Source organism: Oncorhynchus masou, chromosome 13 (genome assembly GCF_036934945.1).
Source record: "Oncorhynchus masou masou isolate Uvic2021 chromosome 13, UVic_Omas_1.1, whole genome shotgun sequence".
Lineage (NCBI taxonomy): Eukaryota > Metazoa > Chordata > Actinopteri > Salmoniformes > Salmonidae > Oncorhynchus > Oncorhynchus masou.
This window is the reverse complement of record NC_088224.1, coordinates 78,177,309-78,196,664: the sequence shown is the minus strand read 5'-3', so window position 1 is coordinate 78,196,664 and position 19,356 is coordinate 78,177,309. Positions and strand designations below refer to the sequence as shown.

At 44.0% G+C, this 19,356-nt stretch overlaps 1 protein-coding gene across 3 annotated transcripts in view; it reads left to right on the top strand.

Annotated features, from left to right (window-relative positions):
• Nucleotides 1-7,089: 7,089 nt before the first annotated feature.
• Nucleotides 7,090-19,356, top strand: part of LOC135553106 (SPRY domain-containing SOCS box protein 4-like) — a 43,466-nt gene continuing 31,199 nt past the window's right edge. For all 3 annotated transcript variants that reach the window (XM_064985208.1, XM_064985211.1, XM_064985210.1), the window contains exon 1: nucleotides 7,090-7,505. The gene's annotated coding sequence lies outside the window, so the exon portion shown is untranslated. The remainder of the gene's footprint in view (nucleotides 7,506-19,356) is intronic.

Genomic DNA, 19,356 nt, shown 5'->3' with positions numbered 1-19,356 from the left:
TCAGAGGACTAACTCACCCTTCCTACTCTCAAATGTATAATTTATGTCAATCTCTCCCCATCTTCCTCTATCCTTTACTGTCACTTCTCATTGCCTGCCTGTCTCTCTGAATCCCTGCTCTACTCCCCCTATATCACTCTTCCAGCATTGCAGAGGCACCTCCCATCTTGCAGAGAAATAACTTGTGGGAGTGGGAGGCTGAGTGTAAGAGGACAAGGGGAAACAACAGTCTTAGATAAGCCCAGGGGAATCTCCCATCATCCTCTACTTTAGCAACACGCAGATGACTGCTCTGGGAAGGTGAGCCACTTGAAGTAGATGTTACTCATAAGCACAGGTTAAAGACCAGCTTCCTCTCCCCCTAATCCTAATCATTAACGACCAGTTTCCCCTTCCCCTAATCCTAACCATTAACGACCAGCTTCCCCGTCCCCTAATCCTAACCATTAACGACCAGCTTCCCCTTCCCCTAATCCTAACCATTAACGATCAGCTTCCCCGTCCCCTAATCCTAACCATTAACGACCAGCTTCCCCGTCCCCTAATCCTAACCATTAACGACCAGCTTCCCCGTCCCCTAATCCTAACCATTAACGACCAGCTTCCCCTTCTCCTAATCCTAACCACTAACGGCCAGCTTCCCCATCCCCTAATCCTAACCATTAACGACCAGCTTCCCTGTCCCCTAATCCTAACCATTAATGACCAGCTTCCCCTTCCCCTAACCATTAACGACCAGCTTCCCCGTCCCCTAATCCTAACCATTAACGACCAGCTTCCCCATCCCCTAATCCTAACCATAAATGACCATCTTCCCCTTCCCCTAATCCTAACCATAAACGACCATCTTCCCCTTCCGCTAATCCTAACCATTAACGATCAGCTTCCCCGTCCCCTAATCCTAACCATTAACGACCAGCTTCCCCGTCCCCTAATCCTAACCATTAACGACCAGCTTCCCCGTCCCCTAATCCTAACCATTAACGACCAGCTTCCCCTTCTCCTAATCCTAACCACTAACGGCCAGCTTCCCCGTCCCCTAATCCTAACCATTAATGACCAGCTTCCCTGTCCCTAATCCTAACCATTAATGACCAGCTTCCCCTTCCCCTAATCCTAACCATTAACAACCAGCTTCCCCGTCCCCTAATCCTAACCATTAACGACCAGCTTCCCCGTCCCCTAATCCTAACCATTAACGACCAGCTTCCCCATCCCCTAATCCTAACCATTAACGACCAGCTTCCCCTTCTCCTAATCCTAACCATTAACGACCAGCTTCCCCTTCCCCTAATCCTAACCATTAACGACCAGCTTCCCCGTCCCCTAATCCTAACCATTAACGACCAGCTTCCCCTTCTCCTAATCCTAACCATTAACGACCAGCTTCCCTTTACCCTAATCCTAATCCTAATCATTAGTTGGAAAACTACCAAACCTGATCTCAGATAAGTATTTGGAGACAACTGTATCTTACATCAGGTGCAGTGGAGGCTCATAATAATGGCTGGAATTGAGTGTAATGGCAGGAATGGAGTGTATGGAATGGTATCAAACATAAACCATTCCATTCACTCCATTCCGGACATTATTATGAGCCATCCTCCCCTCAGCAGCCTCCACTGGTCAGGTGAGTCAGCTACTGGGGCAGAACAGTAAGAATTGTCTGGTAGTCTACATTGGCACTGGCAAAATCCCAGCAAAATAGAGAAGCGATGGCAAAGTTAAGATTCATACAGAAAAGTAGTGTTCTGTGGGTGTTCCTTCAGACATCCACTGCTTCTGTTGCCCACTATCTAGGTGAAGACCCCCGCCTCAGCACTGTGTAGGTCTACAAAGAGACACTCACAAAACTTCCCTTGAGCTTTGTCTGAACTCTGGCTAACTCTGCAACCAAACAAGTTTTCATCTGCAAAACCACATCACATAAGGGAGGGTGAAATCAGAGACCCAGAATAAAAATGCTTTCCTATGCTTTCTCTCGCTCTCACACAGACACACACACACACACACACACACACACACACACACACACACACACACACACACACACACACACACACACACACACACACACACACACACACACACACACAAATGAAAACAAAACACTGGCCCACATATAAGGGAAAGTGAAAGAAAGTTCAGCACAACGGAAGCAATACAGGCTGTTACTCATTTTCATGATTTTAAATGAGCAGAAAACTTCATGGTGGTGTTTGACTGTCAATACATGATGATAAAATCAATCCGGTTTAGTGACACCCCAGGGAGGAAATGTCACAGTGATAAGAGAGGATTAGGAGGAGAAAAGAAAAGGAAAAGCTAATGAAAGGCAGATGCAGGCAGAGAGAGAGCAGAGACAGTGAGAGACGTGGGTGTCTATAGACTTGAAGAAGTTTCAGCAACTGGTGGTGGGAACATTTATGGGAGGCTGAGGTAAAGTATGAGAAGATTATGAGAACCACACACACAGTCTATCTGGAGCTCACAGAACACACACACACACAGTCTGTCTGGAGCTCACAGAACACACACACAGTCTGTAGTTTACAGCCCCAGCGAGATGGTCGCTTTAAGACATAAACATCCAACTGATGATGATGATTCATAGTGTGTGTGTGTGTGTGTGTGTGTGTGTGTGTGTGTGTGTGAGAGAGAGAGAGAGAGAGAGAGCAAGAGAGAGAGAGAGAAAGAGAAAGAAAGAGCAAGAGCGAGAGAGAAAGAGAGAATTGACACATTCTATGGATCAAATCACAAGGGAAAATAAAAGTGCTGAGCAGACAGCTCTGTTAATGTCAGATGTCAACAGCAATGAGAACAGATTCATCTGGCAGTCTGACCACACACACACACACACACACACACGGATATGCAGGCTGAGCACAGCACAGCATAAGCCTACCCCTGGCACCATTTTAACAATTCTGAGCTGTATGCAGTCAAGCGCTTAGAGGTATACCATTGGGCGATCAATGGTAATGTGTATAATGACAAAATATAAACAATATTGTTGTACAATGACTTGTGATTAATGGTGATGTTTAGTATTGATTTCAGCTCTAAGCCTCATTGAAATTGATTTCACTCTATTTCGATATCCTGCCCCTTAGGTCAGAATCTACAGTCCCTAAATCACAACATCTATGTCTACTATCTGGTCTTCCTCATGTAGGCCTATCTTACTCTCTGTAGGCCTATTAGGAGAAGAGCCTACATGCCTGTATCCAAGGCGATAGCTGTGTAGGCCTTAGCCCTTGATCATGAGTCTAAGTTTCCTTACTTCACACATAAGAGTCATTGGTCGACGGGGTCTTCTGTAGGGGAGCCATGTCAAGAGCCGCAACGCTTGGTGCCAACATTAACACACATCGCTTGCAGGCCTGAGCTTTCATATTGTCAAGAAATCATTTTCCAAAAACAAAAGGTTAAGTTCATACACACCTTTATAGGGTTATGAGGCCATATTTCAATGTTACAGTGCTGGTTTACAGAAAACAGACGGAAGACAGGGTGGACTCAATGAGAACAAAGCTGTCTGCATGTTCTTCCCAAAGAGGGCAACTGATGCAACTGAGCCAGATATCTATGTGTCTGGGGAGAGGCTCCAGGTGGTATCTGATGCTACTGAGCCAGATATCTATGTGTCTGGGGAGAGGCTCCAGGTGGTATCTGATACTACTGAGCCAGATATCTATGTGTCTGGAGAGAGGCTCCAGGTGGTATCTGATGCTACTGAGCCAGATATCTATGTGTCTGGGGAGAGGCTCCAGGTGGTATCTGATACTACTGAGCCAGATATCTATGTGTCTGGGGAGAGGCTCCAGGTGGTATCTGATGCTACTGAGCCAGATATCTATGTGTCTGGGGAGAGGCTCCAGGTGGTATCTGATGCTACTGAGCCAGATATCTATGTGTCTGGAGAGAGGCTCCAGGTGGTATCTGATACTACTGAGCCAGATATCTATGTGTCTGGGGAGAGGCTCCAGGTGGTATCTGATACTACTGAGCCAGATATCTATGTGTCTGGGGAGAGGCTCCAGGTGGTATCTGATGCTACTGAGCCAGATATCTATGTGTCTGGGGAGAGGCTCCAGGTGGGTATCTGATCTGCTACTGAGCCAGATATCTATGTGTCTGGGGAGAGGCTCCAGGTGGTATCTGATACTACTGAGCCAGATATCTATGTGTCTGGGGAGAGGCTCCAGGTGGTATCTGATACTACTGAGCCAGATATCTATGTCTGTCTGGGGAGCCAGATATCTATGTGTCTGGGGAGAGGCCAGGTGGTATCTGATGCTACTGAGCCAGATATCTATGTGAGCCAGTCTGGGGAGAGGCTCCAGGTGGTATCTGATACTACTGAGCCAGATATCTATGTGTCTGGGGAGCTCCAGGTGGTATCTGCTGAGCCAGATATCTATGGTGGTATCTGATGCTACTGAGCCAGATATCTATGTGTCTGGGGAGAGGCTCCAGGTGGTATCTGATGCTACTGAGCCAGATATCTATGTGTCTGGGAGAGCTCCAGGTGGTATCTGATACTACTGAGCCAGTGTGTCTGGGGAGAGGCTCCAGGTGGTATCTGATGCTACTGAGCCAGATATCTATGTGTCTGGGGAGAGGCTCCAGGTGGTATCTGATACTACTGAGCCAGATATCTATGTGTCTGGGGAGAGGCTCCAGGTGGTATCTGATACTACTGAGCCAGATATCTATGTGTCTGGGGAGAGGCTCCAGGTGGTATCTGATGCTACTGAGCCAGATATCTATGTGTCTGGGGAGAGGCTCCAGGTGGTATCTGATGCTACTGAGCCAGATATGTGTCAGGTGGTATCTGTGAGCCAGATATCTATGTGTCTGGGGAGAGGCTCCAGGTGGTATCTGATACTACTGAGCCAGATATCTATGTGTCTGGGGAGAGGCTCCAGGTGGTATCTGATACTACTGAGCCAGATATCTATGTGTCTGGGGAGAGGCTCCAGGTGGTATCTGATACTATGAGCCAGATATCTATGTGTCTGGGGAGAGGCTCCAGGTGGATCTGATCTACTGAGCCAGATATCTATGTGTCTGGGGAGAGGCTCCAGGTGGTATCTGATACTACTGCCAGCCAGATATCTGATATACTGAGCCAGTGTGTCTGGGGAGAGGCTCCAGGTGGTATCTGATACTACTGAGCCAGATATCTATGTGTCTGGGGAGAGGCTCCAGGTGGTATCTGATACTACTGAGCCAGATATCTATGTGTCTGGGGAGAGGCTCCAGGTGGTATCTGATGCTACTGAGCCAGATATCTATGTGTCTGGGGAGAGGCTCCAGGTGGTATCTGATACTACTGAGCCAGATATCTATGTGTCTGGGGAGAGGCTCCAGGTGGTATCTGATACTACTGAGCCAGATATCTATGTGTCTGGGGAGAGGCTCCAGGTGGTATCTGATACTACTGAGCCAGATATCTATGTGTCTGGGGAGAGCCAGGTGGTATCTGATACTGAGCCAGATATCTATGTGTCTGGGGAGAGGCTCCAGGTGGTATCTGATGCTACTGAGCCAGATATCTATGGTCTGGGGAGGGCTCCAGGTGGTATCTGATGCTACTGAGCCAGATATCTATGTGTCTGGGGAGAGGCTCCAGGTGGTATCTGATGCTACTGAGCCAGATATCTATGTGTCTGGGGAGAGGCTCCAGGTGGTATCTGATACTACTGAGCCAGATGTCTATGTGTCTGGGGAGAGGCTCCAGGTGGTATCTGATGCTACTGAGCCAGATATCTATGTGTCTGGGGAGAGGCTCCAGGTGGTATCTGATACTACTGAGCCAGATATCTATGTGTCTGGTGGGAGAGGATATCTATGTGTCCAGGTGGTATCTGATACTACTGAGCCAGATATCTATGTGTCTGGGGAGAGGCTCCAGGTGGTATCTGATGCTACTGAGCCAGATATCTATGTGTCTGGGGAGAGGCTCCAGGTGGTATCTGATGCTACTGAGCCAGATATCTATGTGTCTGGGGAGAGGCTCCAGGTGGTATCTGATGCTACTGAGCCAGATATCTATGTGTCTGGGGAGAGGCTCCAGGTGGTAGCCAGATGATGTCTAGGCTCCAGGAGTATCCTACTGAGCCAGATATCTATGTGTCTGGGGAGAGGCTCCAGGTGGTATCTGATGCTACTGAGCCAGATATCTATGTGTCTGGGGAGAGGCTCCAGGTGGTATCTGATACTACTGAGCCAGATATCTATGTGTCTCCAGGTGGGAGCTAGAGCCAGATATCTATGTGTCAGGCTCCAGAGTGGAGTATCTGATGCTACTGAGCCAGATATCTATGTGTCTGGGGAGAGGCTCCAGGTGGTATCTGATGCTACTGAGCCAGATATCTATGTGTCTGGGGAGAGGCTCCAGGTGGTATCTGATACTACTGAGCCAGATATCTATGTGTCTGGGGAGAGGCTCCAGGTGGTATCTTGATCTTGATTCCAACCTCTCTTTTAATAAGCAGGTGAGAAAGGTAACTCAAATGACCAAATCCAAACTCCTTCATTTCCAATTCATACAAAATTGTCCAACTACTGAGGTAGCCAAACTGAACTTCAATGCATTGATACTTCCCCACTTAACATACTGGTTGACTAGTTGGGCCCAAGCTTGCTGTACAACATTAAAGCCCAGTCAGTCTGTCTACAATCAGGCTCTCAAGGTGCTCGATAGAAAGCCAATAGCCATAATCACTGTTACATCCTCAGAAAACACAAGCTCCTGAGTTGGGGAAATATTGCTGAATATAGCAACACATCTTGTATTTAAGATCCTGAATGGCCTGGCTCCCCCTCCACTTTGTACTTTTGTCAAACATAAAACCCAAACCCACGGCAACAGATCCAAGAGGTCTGCCATGAGAGGTGACTGTATTGTTCCCTTAAACAGAACATGTAAAGTACTTGGACTAAGGAGTAACGTTATGCTCCTTTAGTCCAATATTGGGCAATGTAGGCCTATGCTATTTAGTAACATTTTAGGCTTGTTGCATAGAAAAAGTCATTTCAAATTTAGACTAGGATACTTCTTCACTCCCCGAGGTCAGTGTTGTGAGCAAAACTCGCTAGTCGAGTTATTATATCCTCGCCACGAAAAATGGGCTGACTTTAGGACTGCGGAAAGAAATGGCTCTGCTGTTGCCCTTGCCATCACCTATTGCCGATCCTATCCCTCGAGCGACTTGGCCAATCAGTGCGTATCAGCGACACATGAACGGTGATTTCCACGGAATGGCTCGCGGAACAAAGAAGCCGCCCGTCGCGAATTCCCGTATCCGTAGATAGAGAGAATTCGCCGATAAAACAGCACAGAAGAGTAAAGTTAGTACGGCTTGGGTGAAATAAAATGATTATCTTTGACGCATAATAGGAAAAAAAAAGTCCAACGTTTTTTATGCTCAAGGAGAGAACTTGGCGTCGTGAGGGCTTTGTCGGTCGCGAGGCGAGGCTTTTGGCTACATTGGAACGTAAGTAAAATATGTCTTGCCTGTTTTCATTTTTTTTCCCGTCGAATATAATAATGTTTGAACACATTCGATAGTGTTGTTCAATATGCTCTATTGTTGACGTTTAGAAAACTTGGCAGTGTTTACAACTTTGTCGCACTGGGTTGGGTATGTTTTGTTGTTGTATATGTTGTTTTTATGAAGCTGCAGCAACTCAATAAGCCATTCGTACGAGAAGGCTAATTTAGGACTTTATAGAAATAAAATTACGTCGACTGGGAAGCGAGGCTTGGTAACTTGAGAAGCATAACTTGTCTTTGGCATTTACTTGTAATTACATTTTTTTTGGTACAATTAATTCATCCCACCGTTTACAAGAGCTCGGGAAATAATGACAAAATATTACTAAACTTATTATGATTAGAATGTTTTCGAAACGATATTCTGAAAAGGTTCTGAGTGGCTACAAGCAAATAAACATAATTTCCCCCAAAATATGTTGTTGACAACATGTAGAATATTCAGGATTTAATTCTGTCGAAAACTGGGACACGGAGTAGGCCACCGTAATGGTTATTACTTACATCAGGAAAACACTTTTTTGCTTTAAGTATTAGGCCACTGTATTGTAGTCTACTCCTTTGCACAATTTGCATGTCGGCTTGCTATTTGATACCCTGCTTTGGGCAGTTTCCTATTGTCACAGTTGAATTTACGTCAGTGTAGTCTTTGATTCTACAGACAGACAGGTGGGCAAACAGGAGAGATATTTTACAGCGGGGGTAGGTTTACCAAAACGGACGCCTATTCAAGTGGATCTGTTGCAGTTTATTGGTCATTTTTAAATGGTAAATGCCTTATCTCCTGGAGGGACAGTAACCACACCATCTGCCTGACCTGGCCCTTCCGGGGCAGGAACACTGTCCAGATGAAGTGTGACGGGATTACCGTGGGATGGACCTAACGAGCCAGTTATCATATTGATGTGCTTATCTTTCCTTAATGCGTCTTAGTGGATGGTGCATTAAACCTCTTTGTCACCAGAGTAGGCCTTGTTTACTCTTCTGACTAGGCCTACACCTAACCCGTTTATATGGAAAACAATTACCAGTTTTTGGCTGTTGCATAGGCCCAATCGATGAATGATCCCATGGGACGTATTCAGATAGTTCCTAGTATAGAACCATTCACAGCCCCCACACTCAATTATTAACATCTGGGGTTTGAACCCACGACCTCAGTCATGTCATGTGACCTATGAACCCTATAGCCACCTAGATGGGTGACCTCCATAGTGCATCATGATCACACCGATGCAGAGCTGGAATAGGCACACTGTTGGAAGTTGTTGTTGACCAAACACACAAGCTATTTCTATGTGAACAAATGAAGACTTTCAGCATGCCTATAGAGAAGCACTCAACATTTACTGCACTGACACACATGACTAATGATTGGTTGAAATACATTTATATAATATCACATTTTATTTGTCACATGCGCCGAAAACAACAGGTGTTATTCACCTTACCGTGAAATGCTTACTTGCAAGCCCTTATTAACCAACAATGCAGTTCAAGAAATAGAGTTAAGAACATATTTCCAAAATAAAAAGTTACACAAAATAACAACAACAAGGCTTTGTGCCGGTACAGAGTCAATGTGCGGGTGTACAGGTTAGTCGAGGTAATTTGTACATGTATTAGGGGTAAAGTGACTATATACATAGATAGTAAACAGAGAGCAGGAGCTGTGTAAAAACAAAGGAGGGGGGTCAATGTAAATAGTCCGGTTGGCCGTTTCATTAATTGTTCAGCAGTCTAATGGCTTGGGGGTAGAAGCTGTTAAGGAGCCATTTGGACCTAGACTTGGTGCTCTGGTACCGCTTGCCGTGCGGTAGCAGAGAACAGTCTATGACTTGGGTGACTGGAGTCACAATTTTTGGGCCTTCCTCTGACACTGCCTACTATACAGGTCCTTGATGGCAGGACGCTTGGCTCGGTGATGTACTGGGCTGTGTGCACTACCCGCTAATGCCTTATGTAATACCTTACGAGTGGTTGCCATACCAGGCGGTGATGCAACTGGACAGGATACTCTCGATTATGCAGCTGTAGAACCTTTTGAGGATCTGGGGACCCATGCCAAATCTTTTCAGTCTCCTGAAGGGGAAAATGGGTTGTCGTGCCCTCTTCACAACTTTTTTGGTGTGTTTGGATTGTAGGATCTGTACTGTTAGATTTCAGTGCCGTCTTTGATATTATTGACCATAACCTGTTATGGTTTTTCAACCTCAGCTCTGAATCCAGGATATAGCAATCTATCTAATAGAACATTGGGTTTTCTTTAATGGAAGCTTCTCTAATGTTAAACATGGGAAGTGTGGTGTGCAGGGCATCTCTAGGCCCTCTACTCTTTTCCATTTTTACCAATGACCTGCCACTGGCATTAAAGAAAGCTACTGACATTAAAGAAAGCCTTTGTCCATGTACGGTAATGATTCAATGCTATAAATAGTCATTATATCATATTATATGTTTTAAACAACTATATCTGATTTGCACATATATTAAATGTTAAAACAATGAATAATTTTAGTACAGTGTGTAGTCCAACACTCAAAATAAAAACAAACATATATTTAATTTCAAACAAGCAACCACAGCTAGTGAATCACTGTAAAAGTTGCTGTCAGTTTTAGGATGGGTGGCCAGTAATAAACTAGTCCTGAACATCTCTAAAACTAAAAGCAATGTATTTGGTACAAATCATTCCCTAAGTTCTAGACCTCCTTTGAATCTGGTAATGAATGGTGAGGCTTTTTAGACTAAATTACTTGCTTTTACTTTAGATTGTTTTTAGTCAGGGACAGTCCTAAACCATTGAATCAATATGTTGACAATCTCGGTCAACTGAAAGTAATCTGTTCTTTTGACCAATCGTTCGGTTGAAATGTTTAAATGGGTATTTTTCCACATAGGGTGTGTCTATGTGTTTTAATAAAATCAACTATATGTATTGAGCTTGTCTGATGCTTTAAGCACACTGTTTGATTAAGCTTGTGCTAGTAAACTTGGAACATTGGTTAACATTCTGGACCCTCAGTTTCCTGTGCCAGTGAGCTCGGGACACACACAGGGTAAGGGGTCATCAGGTAGGCCTATTTTCCCTATTCATGCTGAGTGGTTATCAAAAGGGAAAGAGCTTGATTCCCCCCCCCCCCCCGCCAAATACATTTAGGAATTATTGTCATTCTCAATGGATGTAAAAACCGACTTTGTTTGCTTGCTGTTTGAGGTGAAGAAAACATTACTTTGAGAAGCTCCATAGCTCATTAGTGGTAGTGCGTTTTAAACATTTATATGCCTACATTTGCGCGCAGGCCAGGAAACCTATAGGCCTACCTCTGTGTAATCGGGTGCGTGTCCAAGCAAAAGACAATGACTAAATTGACAAAACTTGTGAACGTAATTAAATGAACCAAGCATAGGTTGTGTTCTCTGCAAACAACATGCCCACTCCGGCAATGAGAATGGTAAAAGACTGGAATAATAATATATTGAATGCATTAACAGAAAGTACTGTAACCAAACATTGTAGGTTAGGAATTAATGGTAAATGTACTACTGATGAGATATGTAATGGGGAATTGATAGACCTTAACAATCAAATGCAAACAATTCACACAATGAAGTTGTGAAGCAATGAATTTTCACAAATTAACGGAAGAGTGCATTCTGGAGAGATGTGCATCTTAGCCATACTCCCCTTCTTCTTGGACTGTGCCATCCCCACTGCCTCCGCAATGGATTAGTCTAGGCCTCTGCAATTAATTAGTTCACTGAGATGGACGTGAATCAGACAGGTGTCTCGTGTGCCAATTAAAAAATTATATATTAGTACCAGTTAAGTTTGGACACACCTACTCATTCAAGGGTTTTTCTTTAAACGTTTTTTACATTGTAGAATAATAGTAAAGACATCAAAACTATGAAATAACAAATGGAATCATGTAGTAACCAAAAAAGTGTTAAATATATGAAAAATTCTTCAAAATAGCCACCCGTTGCCTTGATGCACACTCTTGGCATTACCTCAACCAGTTTCACCTGGAATGTTTTTCCAACAGTCTTGAAGGAGTTCCCACATATGCTAAGCACTTGTTGGCTGCTTTTCCTTCACTCTGCGGTCCAACTCATCCCAAACCATCTCAATTGGGTTGAGGTCGGATGATTGTGGAGGTCAGGTCATCTGATGCAGCACTCATCACTCTCTCTTTCTTGGTCAAATAGCCTACACAGCCTGGAGGTGTGTTGGGTCATTGTCCTGTTGAAAATCAAATGATGGTCCTACTAAGCGCAAACCTGATGGGATGGTTTATCGCTGCAGAATACTGTGGTAGCCATGCTGGTTAAATGCGCCTTGAATTCTAAATAAATCACAGACCGTGTCACCAACAAAGACCCATCACACCTTCTCCTCCATGCTTCACAGTGGGAACCACACATGCATAGATCATCCGTTCACCGACTCTGCGTCTCACAAGGACACAGCGGTTGGAACCAAATATCTCAAATTTGGTCTCATTGGAGGACATCAAAGGACAGATTTCCACCGGTCTAACGTCCGTTGCTCATGTTTCTTGGCCCAAGCAAGTCTCTTCTTCTTATTGGTGTCCTTTTAGTGGTTGTTTCTTTGCAGCAATTTGACCATGAAGGCCTGATTTCATGCAGTCTCCTCTGAGCAGTTGATGTTGAGATGTCTGTTACTTGAACTCTGTGAATAATTTATTTGGGCTGAAATTTGTGAGGCTGGTAACTCTAATGAACTTATCCTCTGCAGCAGAGGTAACTCTGGGCCTTACTTTCCTGTGGCAGTCGTCATGAGAGCCTGTTTCATCATAGTGCTTGATGGTTTTTGCGACTGGACTTGAAGAAAGTTCTTGAAATTCTCTAGATTCACTGACCATGTCTTAAAGTAATGATGGACTGTTTCACTTTGCTTATTTAAGCTGTTCTTGACATAATATGGACTTGGTCTTTTACCAAATAGGGCTATCTTCTGTATACCATCTCTACATTGGCACATCACAACTGATTGGCTCAAAAGCATTAACAAGGAAAGAAATTCCACAAATTAACTTTTGACAAGGCACACCTGTTAATTAAAATGCATTCCAAGTGACTTCCTCATGATGCTGGTTGAGAGATTGCCAAGAGTGTGCAAAGCACACTTTGTCATCAAGGCAAAGGGTGACTATTTTGAAGAATCTAAAATATATTTTGATTGAACTGTTATTTTTATGTTTACGACATTATTCCATATGTGCTATTTTATAGTTTTGATGTCTTCAATATTATTCTACAATGTAGAAAACAGTAAAAATAAAGAAACCCTTGAATGAGTAGGTGTTCAAACTTTTGACGGGTGCTGTGTCTCTCTCGATAAACCAAACAATTGACCAGTCGACTAATTGGGGTCAGTCCTTCAATGGTTGTAAATCTGTGTAGAGGTCGGTAGATTCTCTGCTTATTTGACATTACACTCCACAAAGCAAGTCCTAAAACTTGACTAGTTTTATCTTGATTATTGTCCAGTCACATGGTCTAGTGCTGCAAAGAAGTACCGAGTTAAGGCTGCTGCTAGCCCAAAACAGAGTTTCACATTTAGCTTTTCATTGTAATCAGAGGGCTAATATCAAAACTATGTATGCCAGTCTCTCTTGGCTAAGAGTTGAGGAAAGACTGACTGCAATCACTTCTTGATTTTATAAGAAACATTCATGTGTAGGAAATTCCAAATTGTTTGAATAGTAAACTTGCGCACAGCACTGATACACACACACACACACTTTTCACAGTCCCCAGGTCCAGAACAAATTTAAAGGAACATAGTATTATACAGAGACATTATTGCATTTAATTCCCTTCCATCTTAACTACTGCAAGTGAACAGCAAACCTGGTTTAAAAAATGAACAATGCTTCACGTCATGGCACGCTTCTCCCCCAAGTGACCTACTTGTTGTGTGTATGTACTGACACGTATGTGTTACTGATAGATGCACAATACATGTTAATGTTATAAAATATATGTAAATTAATGTCTTTTTCATTGTGTCGGACCCCTTTAAGACTAGCTGTTGCCATTGGCTAATGGGGATCCTAATAAAAACAAATGGGCAGAATGTCTACTCTTGGTCTGAGGATTGACCTCCAGAAATCAGAATAGCTTGGATCAGAGCAAAGAAGCATGATTTCTAGACCTACACATTGGGCTTTGAGTTTCTTCGTCCATCTGTGTGGATTCACCTTAAAATACATATGAACTAATAATGAGTTGTCTGTAAACCCTTTGACCCCCTTAAAGGATGTCATATGTGTATGGAGTGCGTTAAGTACCGCCATCGATAAAAGACAGTACTGTGCAGTCGTCTTCATCGACCTTGCCAAGGCTTTCGACTCTGTCAATCACCATATTCCTATCGGCAGACTCAGTAGCCTCGGTCTTTCTGATGACTGCCTTGCCTGGTTCACCAACTACTTTGCAGACAGAGTTCAGTGTGCCAAATCGGAGGGCATGCTGTCCGGTCCTCTGGCAGTCTCTATGGAGGTGCCACAGGGTTCAATTCTCGGGCCGACTCTTTTCTCTGTATATATCAATGATGTTGCTCTTGCTGCGGGTGATTCCGATACACCTCTACGCAGACGATCCCATTCTGTATACTTCCGGCCTGTCCTGGGACACTGCTATCTAACCTCCAAACGAGCTTCAATGCCATACAGCACTCCTTCCTAGGCCTCCAACTGCTCTTAAACGCTAGTAAAACAAAATGCATGCTTTTCAACCGTTCGCTGCCTGCACCCGCACGCCAGACTAGCATCACCACCCTGGATGGTTCCGACCTAGAATATGTGGACGTCTATAAGTACCTAGGTGTCTGGCTAGACTGTAAACTCTCCTTCCAGACTCATATCAAACATCTCCAATCTAAAATCAAATCTAGAGTCTGCTTTCTATTCCACAACAAAGCCTCCTTCACTCACGCCGCCAAACTTACCCTAGTAAAACTGACTATCCTACCTATCCTAGACTTCGGCGATGTCATCTACAAAATAGCTTCCAACACTCTACTCAGCAAACTGGATGCAGTTTATCACAGTGGCATCCGTTTTGTTACTAAAGCACCTTATACCACCCACCACTGCGACCTGTATGCTCTAGTCGGCTGGCCCTCGCTACATATTCGTCGCCAGACCCACTGGCTCCAGGTCATCTACAAGTCCATGCTAGGTAAAGCTCCGCCTTATCTCAGTTCACTGGTCACGATGGCAACACCCACCCGTAGCATGCGCTCCAGCAGGTGTATCTCACTGATTAACCCTAAGGCCAACACCTCATTTGGCCGCCTTTCGTTCCAGTTCTCTGCTGCCTGTGACTGGAACGAATTGCAAAAATTGCTGAAGTTGGAGACTTATCTCCCTCACCAACTTCAAACATCTGCTATCTGAGCAGCTAACCGATCACTGCAGCTGTACATAGTCTATCGATAAATAGCCCACTCAATTTTACCTACCTCATCCCCATACCGTTTATATTTATTTACTTTTCTGCTTTTTTTCTGATCATTTATCACTCCAGTGTTAATCTATAAAATTGTAATTATTCGCCTACCACCTCATGCCTTTTGCACACAATGTATATAGACTCTTTTTTTTCTACTGGTTTATTGACTTGTTAATTGTTTACTCCATGTGTAACTCTGTTGTCTGTTCACACTGCTATGCTTTATCTTGGGCAGGTCGCAGTTGCAAATGAGAACTTGTTCTCAACTAGCCTACCTGGTTAAATAAAGGTGTTCTCAACTAGCCTACCTGGTTAAATAAAGGTGAAATAAAAAAGTAAAAGCACAGTTTGCAGAACACATCTGTCTTGTCTTTTAGACTGCTTCTAAGGACAGCCAGTGAGTGGTAGACTTAATTTGAGAGCGTGTGCTAGATCCTGGAAGAAAGATTGTGATGGAACACCTCTCAGCACACCACCCCTGAATACACTATAATGTAACCAGTTTATATTGTGGTGTTTGTTGCATAGCCTACTGTCACATGCAGTACAAACAGGGTGTGCATGTGACTACTGTATTTCAATAAACATCACACACGGGGTCTGTGCTTCCTAAGTGTGTGTTCAATGGAGTGGTGTTGAGGGAAACAGAATTGCCTACACTGTCACAATCCTGCTTCACACTCTGTCAATTGGTGCTAATGTTGATAGCTATATTGTTTTCACTGTACCCTACCACAAAGTAAGCTAGCTGTGCTGACACTGACAGGACACCCTAATGTTGTTGTGAGCAGGTTATGTGACCATGAATCAGGTTATGCTGCCCCCCTCTGAGTCTCAGTGGGGGGGGGCTGGTGTGGCTCAGGGCCATCCTGAGAGAGGCGTTGGCAGCTTGTTTCAGCTTCTTCCATGTTTCTGTCACAGAGGGGGAAAAATGCTAAAACTGCATTCAGGGACTGACTCTAGGAGTTTGACGCAGAAGAAGCAACGTTTCTGAACTACTTTGATGCATGCGGTTATCGCTATGACAACTCTATTGCTGCTGTGATATTTAGGTAATTTATTGTGACAAATGAGGTTGCAAATGACTGGCATGTGACAGTCCTCTCGTTGAGCAGAAATCAGTCGTCCCAACAAACCACTGTGGTGACATACAGAATATACTCTGAACAAAAATATAAACGCTGTACAGAAACCCAGCCTAAAACCCCAAACAGCAAGTAATGCAGATGTAGAAGAACGGTGGCTAGGAAAAACTCCCTAGAAAGGCAGGAACCTAGAGAGGAACCAGGCTCTGATGGGTGGCCAGTCCTCTTCTGGCTGTGCCGGGAGGCAACTATTACAGTACATGGCCAAGGTGTGTGTGTGTGTGTGAGAGAGAGACGACAAACTGCAGGTCTGGGAGAAGCAGCACGTCTAGTGAACAGGTTCTTATCCGCAGGCAGAACAATTTAAATGGGTTCATTAGTCCTTAATCTATGGAATTCACGACTGGGAATACAGATACCTTTTTGTGCATTCAAACTGCCATCGATAAAATGCATTTGTATTCGTTGTCCATAGTTTATGCCTGCTCATACCATAACCTAACTGCCACCATGGGCTGCTGTTAACAACGTTGACATCAGCAAACGGCTTGCCCACATGACTCCATACACGTGGTCTGTGGTTGTGAAGCCAGTTGGACGTACTGCCAAATCCTCTAAAATTATTTTGGAAGCAGCTTAAGGTAGAGAAATGAACATTCAATTCTCCCTCTGACAGGTGCATGCTACTCATGTTGATCACCATCTTGGGAACATAGCTTCCGGGAACATAGCTTCCAGGAACATTAACGTTATCAGAACAGCACAAATCATTTCACATCCTCTTCCATCCGTCTGTTCATTCGGAGCTCAGAAGGGATACCCACGGTCCAGGAGGAACGGCATGCAGTAGTTCCTCCGCTCCACCTTGCTCAGAGCCTGTGGGATCATGATGGAGGTGATGAATGCATTTTAATCTCCACACAAACCAACAGTGCTGCGTCAGCCAGCAGCTGTCCAGAGTCGTGACACACTAGCACTAGTCCCATCGGCCGTGCCTGTGTGTCCTGTAGCCCCCTGTCCCTCCCTCCCCTCACACACACTGCTGAGTCAGTCAAATGGTAATGTTTAGAAATCCCATTCAAAGTGATAGGTCACTGAATGACACACTGGGCTGTAAGGGGGCAGCGGGACAATTTAAAGGCCTTGTTCCCACAGTGTAATATCATATAATTACTGTAGTGGCCTTAATTTAATTGCTCAAGTTGTGGCATGACTCCCATGTTCATTTACTGTCCACAGGCATTTTAATCTGTTTTGGACTAACTCGCTTGGTCTGCACCATTTAGTGTGTGCGTGTGCGAGCGAGAGAGAGACTCGGTCACAAAGATAATAGATTTTTCAAAGCCACTTTTGTACTATAGTTGTAGGCTATTCTTACTGATGTCACTTGTGTCCTGTGATAATAACGATGACAACAGGTTTGCTTGCATTTTGTTTTCTGTAATCTGCTATGTCCAAAGGAGTGGCTTCATAAGAAGCATTTCAAGGTCCTGGAGTGGCCTAGCCAAGTCTCCAGATCTCAACCCCATAGAAATTCTTTGAAGGGAGTTGAAAGTCTGTGTTGCCCAGCAACAGCCCCAAAACATCACTTCTCTAGAGGAGATCTGCATGGAGGAATGGGCCAAAATACCAGCAACAGTGTGTGAAAACCTTGTGAAGACTTACTGAAAACGTTTGACCTCTGTCATTGCCAACAAATGGTATATAACAAAGTATTAAATTACAGGCCTCTCATCTTTTTAAGTGTGAGAACTTGCACAATTGGTGGCTGACTAAATACTTTTATGCCCCACTGTACATGTAGGTAGAGTTATTAAAGTGACTGCAAAGATGATAACAGAGTAGCAGCAGTGTAAAAGGGCCAATGCAAATAATCTGGGTGGCCATTTGATTAGATGTTCAGCGGATGGTCAGGCTCACCGTAGTCTTGTAGGTTGCTGAGAGGTTGCTGTGTCATGTCACTAAATCATGCCCCAGGAAGTCTTCCCTCCAGTATGTCAATGAGACCTCGCCCCTCACCCCAGCTGCCACTACTCCCACTCCTTTTTAATCATCTGTTGTTTTATGGTCTGTTCTATATGGCATGCAAAGCGTTGTACCCGTTGCCTGGGTCAGACACAGGACAGTGTCTCGAGGCTTCTATTCACAGACGGACAGAGAATTCTCACCCTGGCCGACCTGCCTCACAAAAATCACAAGATCAAACAATGAGGCTACTCCGATCAGAATTGGATCAGTGTTCTCCGGATCCAATGTGTTGCACACTGTCCTCCCTGTCTCTGCAGTGCGCATCAGAGTATAATTATTGTAGGCCTATGTAGACGGGCACGAGTGGTCTTTCAATCACAGTCGTGAAATGTGTTTTTGAGATCAAAGTGACCCTAGCCTTGTGTGCACAGTTGTAGGTCATTTTTGGTCAGCAATGAGAAAATCATGGTGTGCACCATGGGGGAGATTTGCACAGCAAGTAAAATAATAACCAGCCAAACTACACTATGTTATGAATTTGCTATCTTGCTTGTTAATTATTTAGCTATGTCGTAATGGCATTGTCGTGTCCCATGTCCTAAAATATCTTTCCTTCGACACTAGAACTGAAAATGGCTGACACGCAGTTGATACTGGTGCACAGTTGATGAAACTAATGCTGCATATTCCCGGTTGTAAAACTGTCTCTCAGATGCTCAAAATTGGTTAGGATTCTCCTCTATTCAATCCTGGCCAAGTTAAAAAATATATTCTTAGAGTAGCCTAATTGACAAGAAACTCATGCTTTCAAGCTCGCCCATGAACACGGAATATTTTAACCTTACAAATAAATAAACATCTTACTTAGCCACCTTAGCCATTTGATACTTGGTTCATTTAATGAAGGAATTATTTGAAAAAGACAACAGTATTTGGTTGTTGGAACCCCTTGCCAACAGCCAATGAAATTGCAGGGCGCCAAATACAAATCAACAGAAATCTCATAAATCAAATTTCTCAAACATACAAGTATTAGGAACCATTTTAAAGATACAATTCTCATTAATCCAAGAACAGTGTCTGATTTAAAAAATGCTTTACAGCGATAGCTCCACAAATGATTGTTAGGTCACAACCAAGTCACAGAAAAACCCAGCCATTTTTCCAGCCAAAGAGAGGAGTCACAAAAAGCACAAATAGAGAGAAAATTAATCACTAACCTTTGATCTTCATCAGATGACACTCATAGGATTT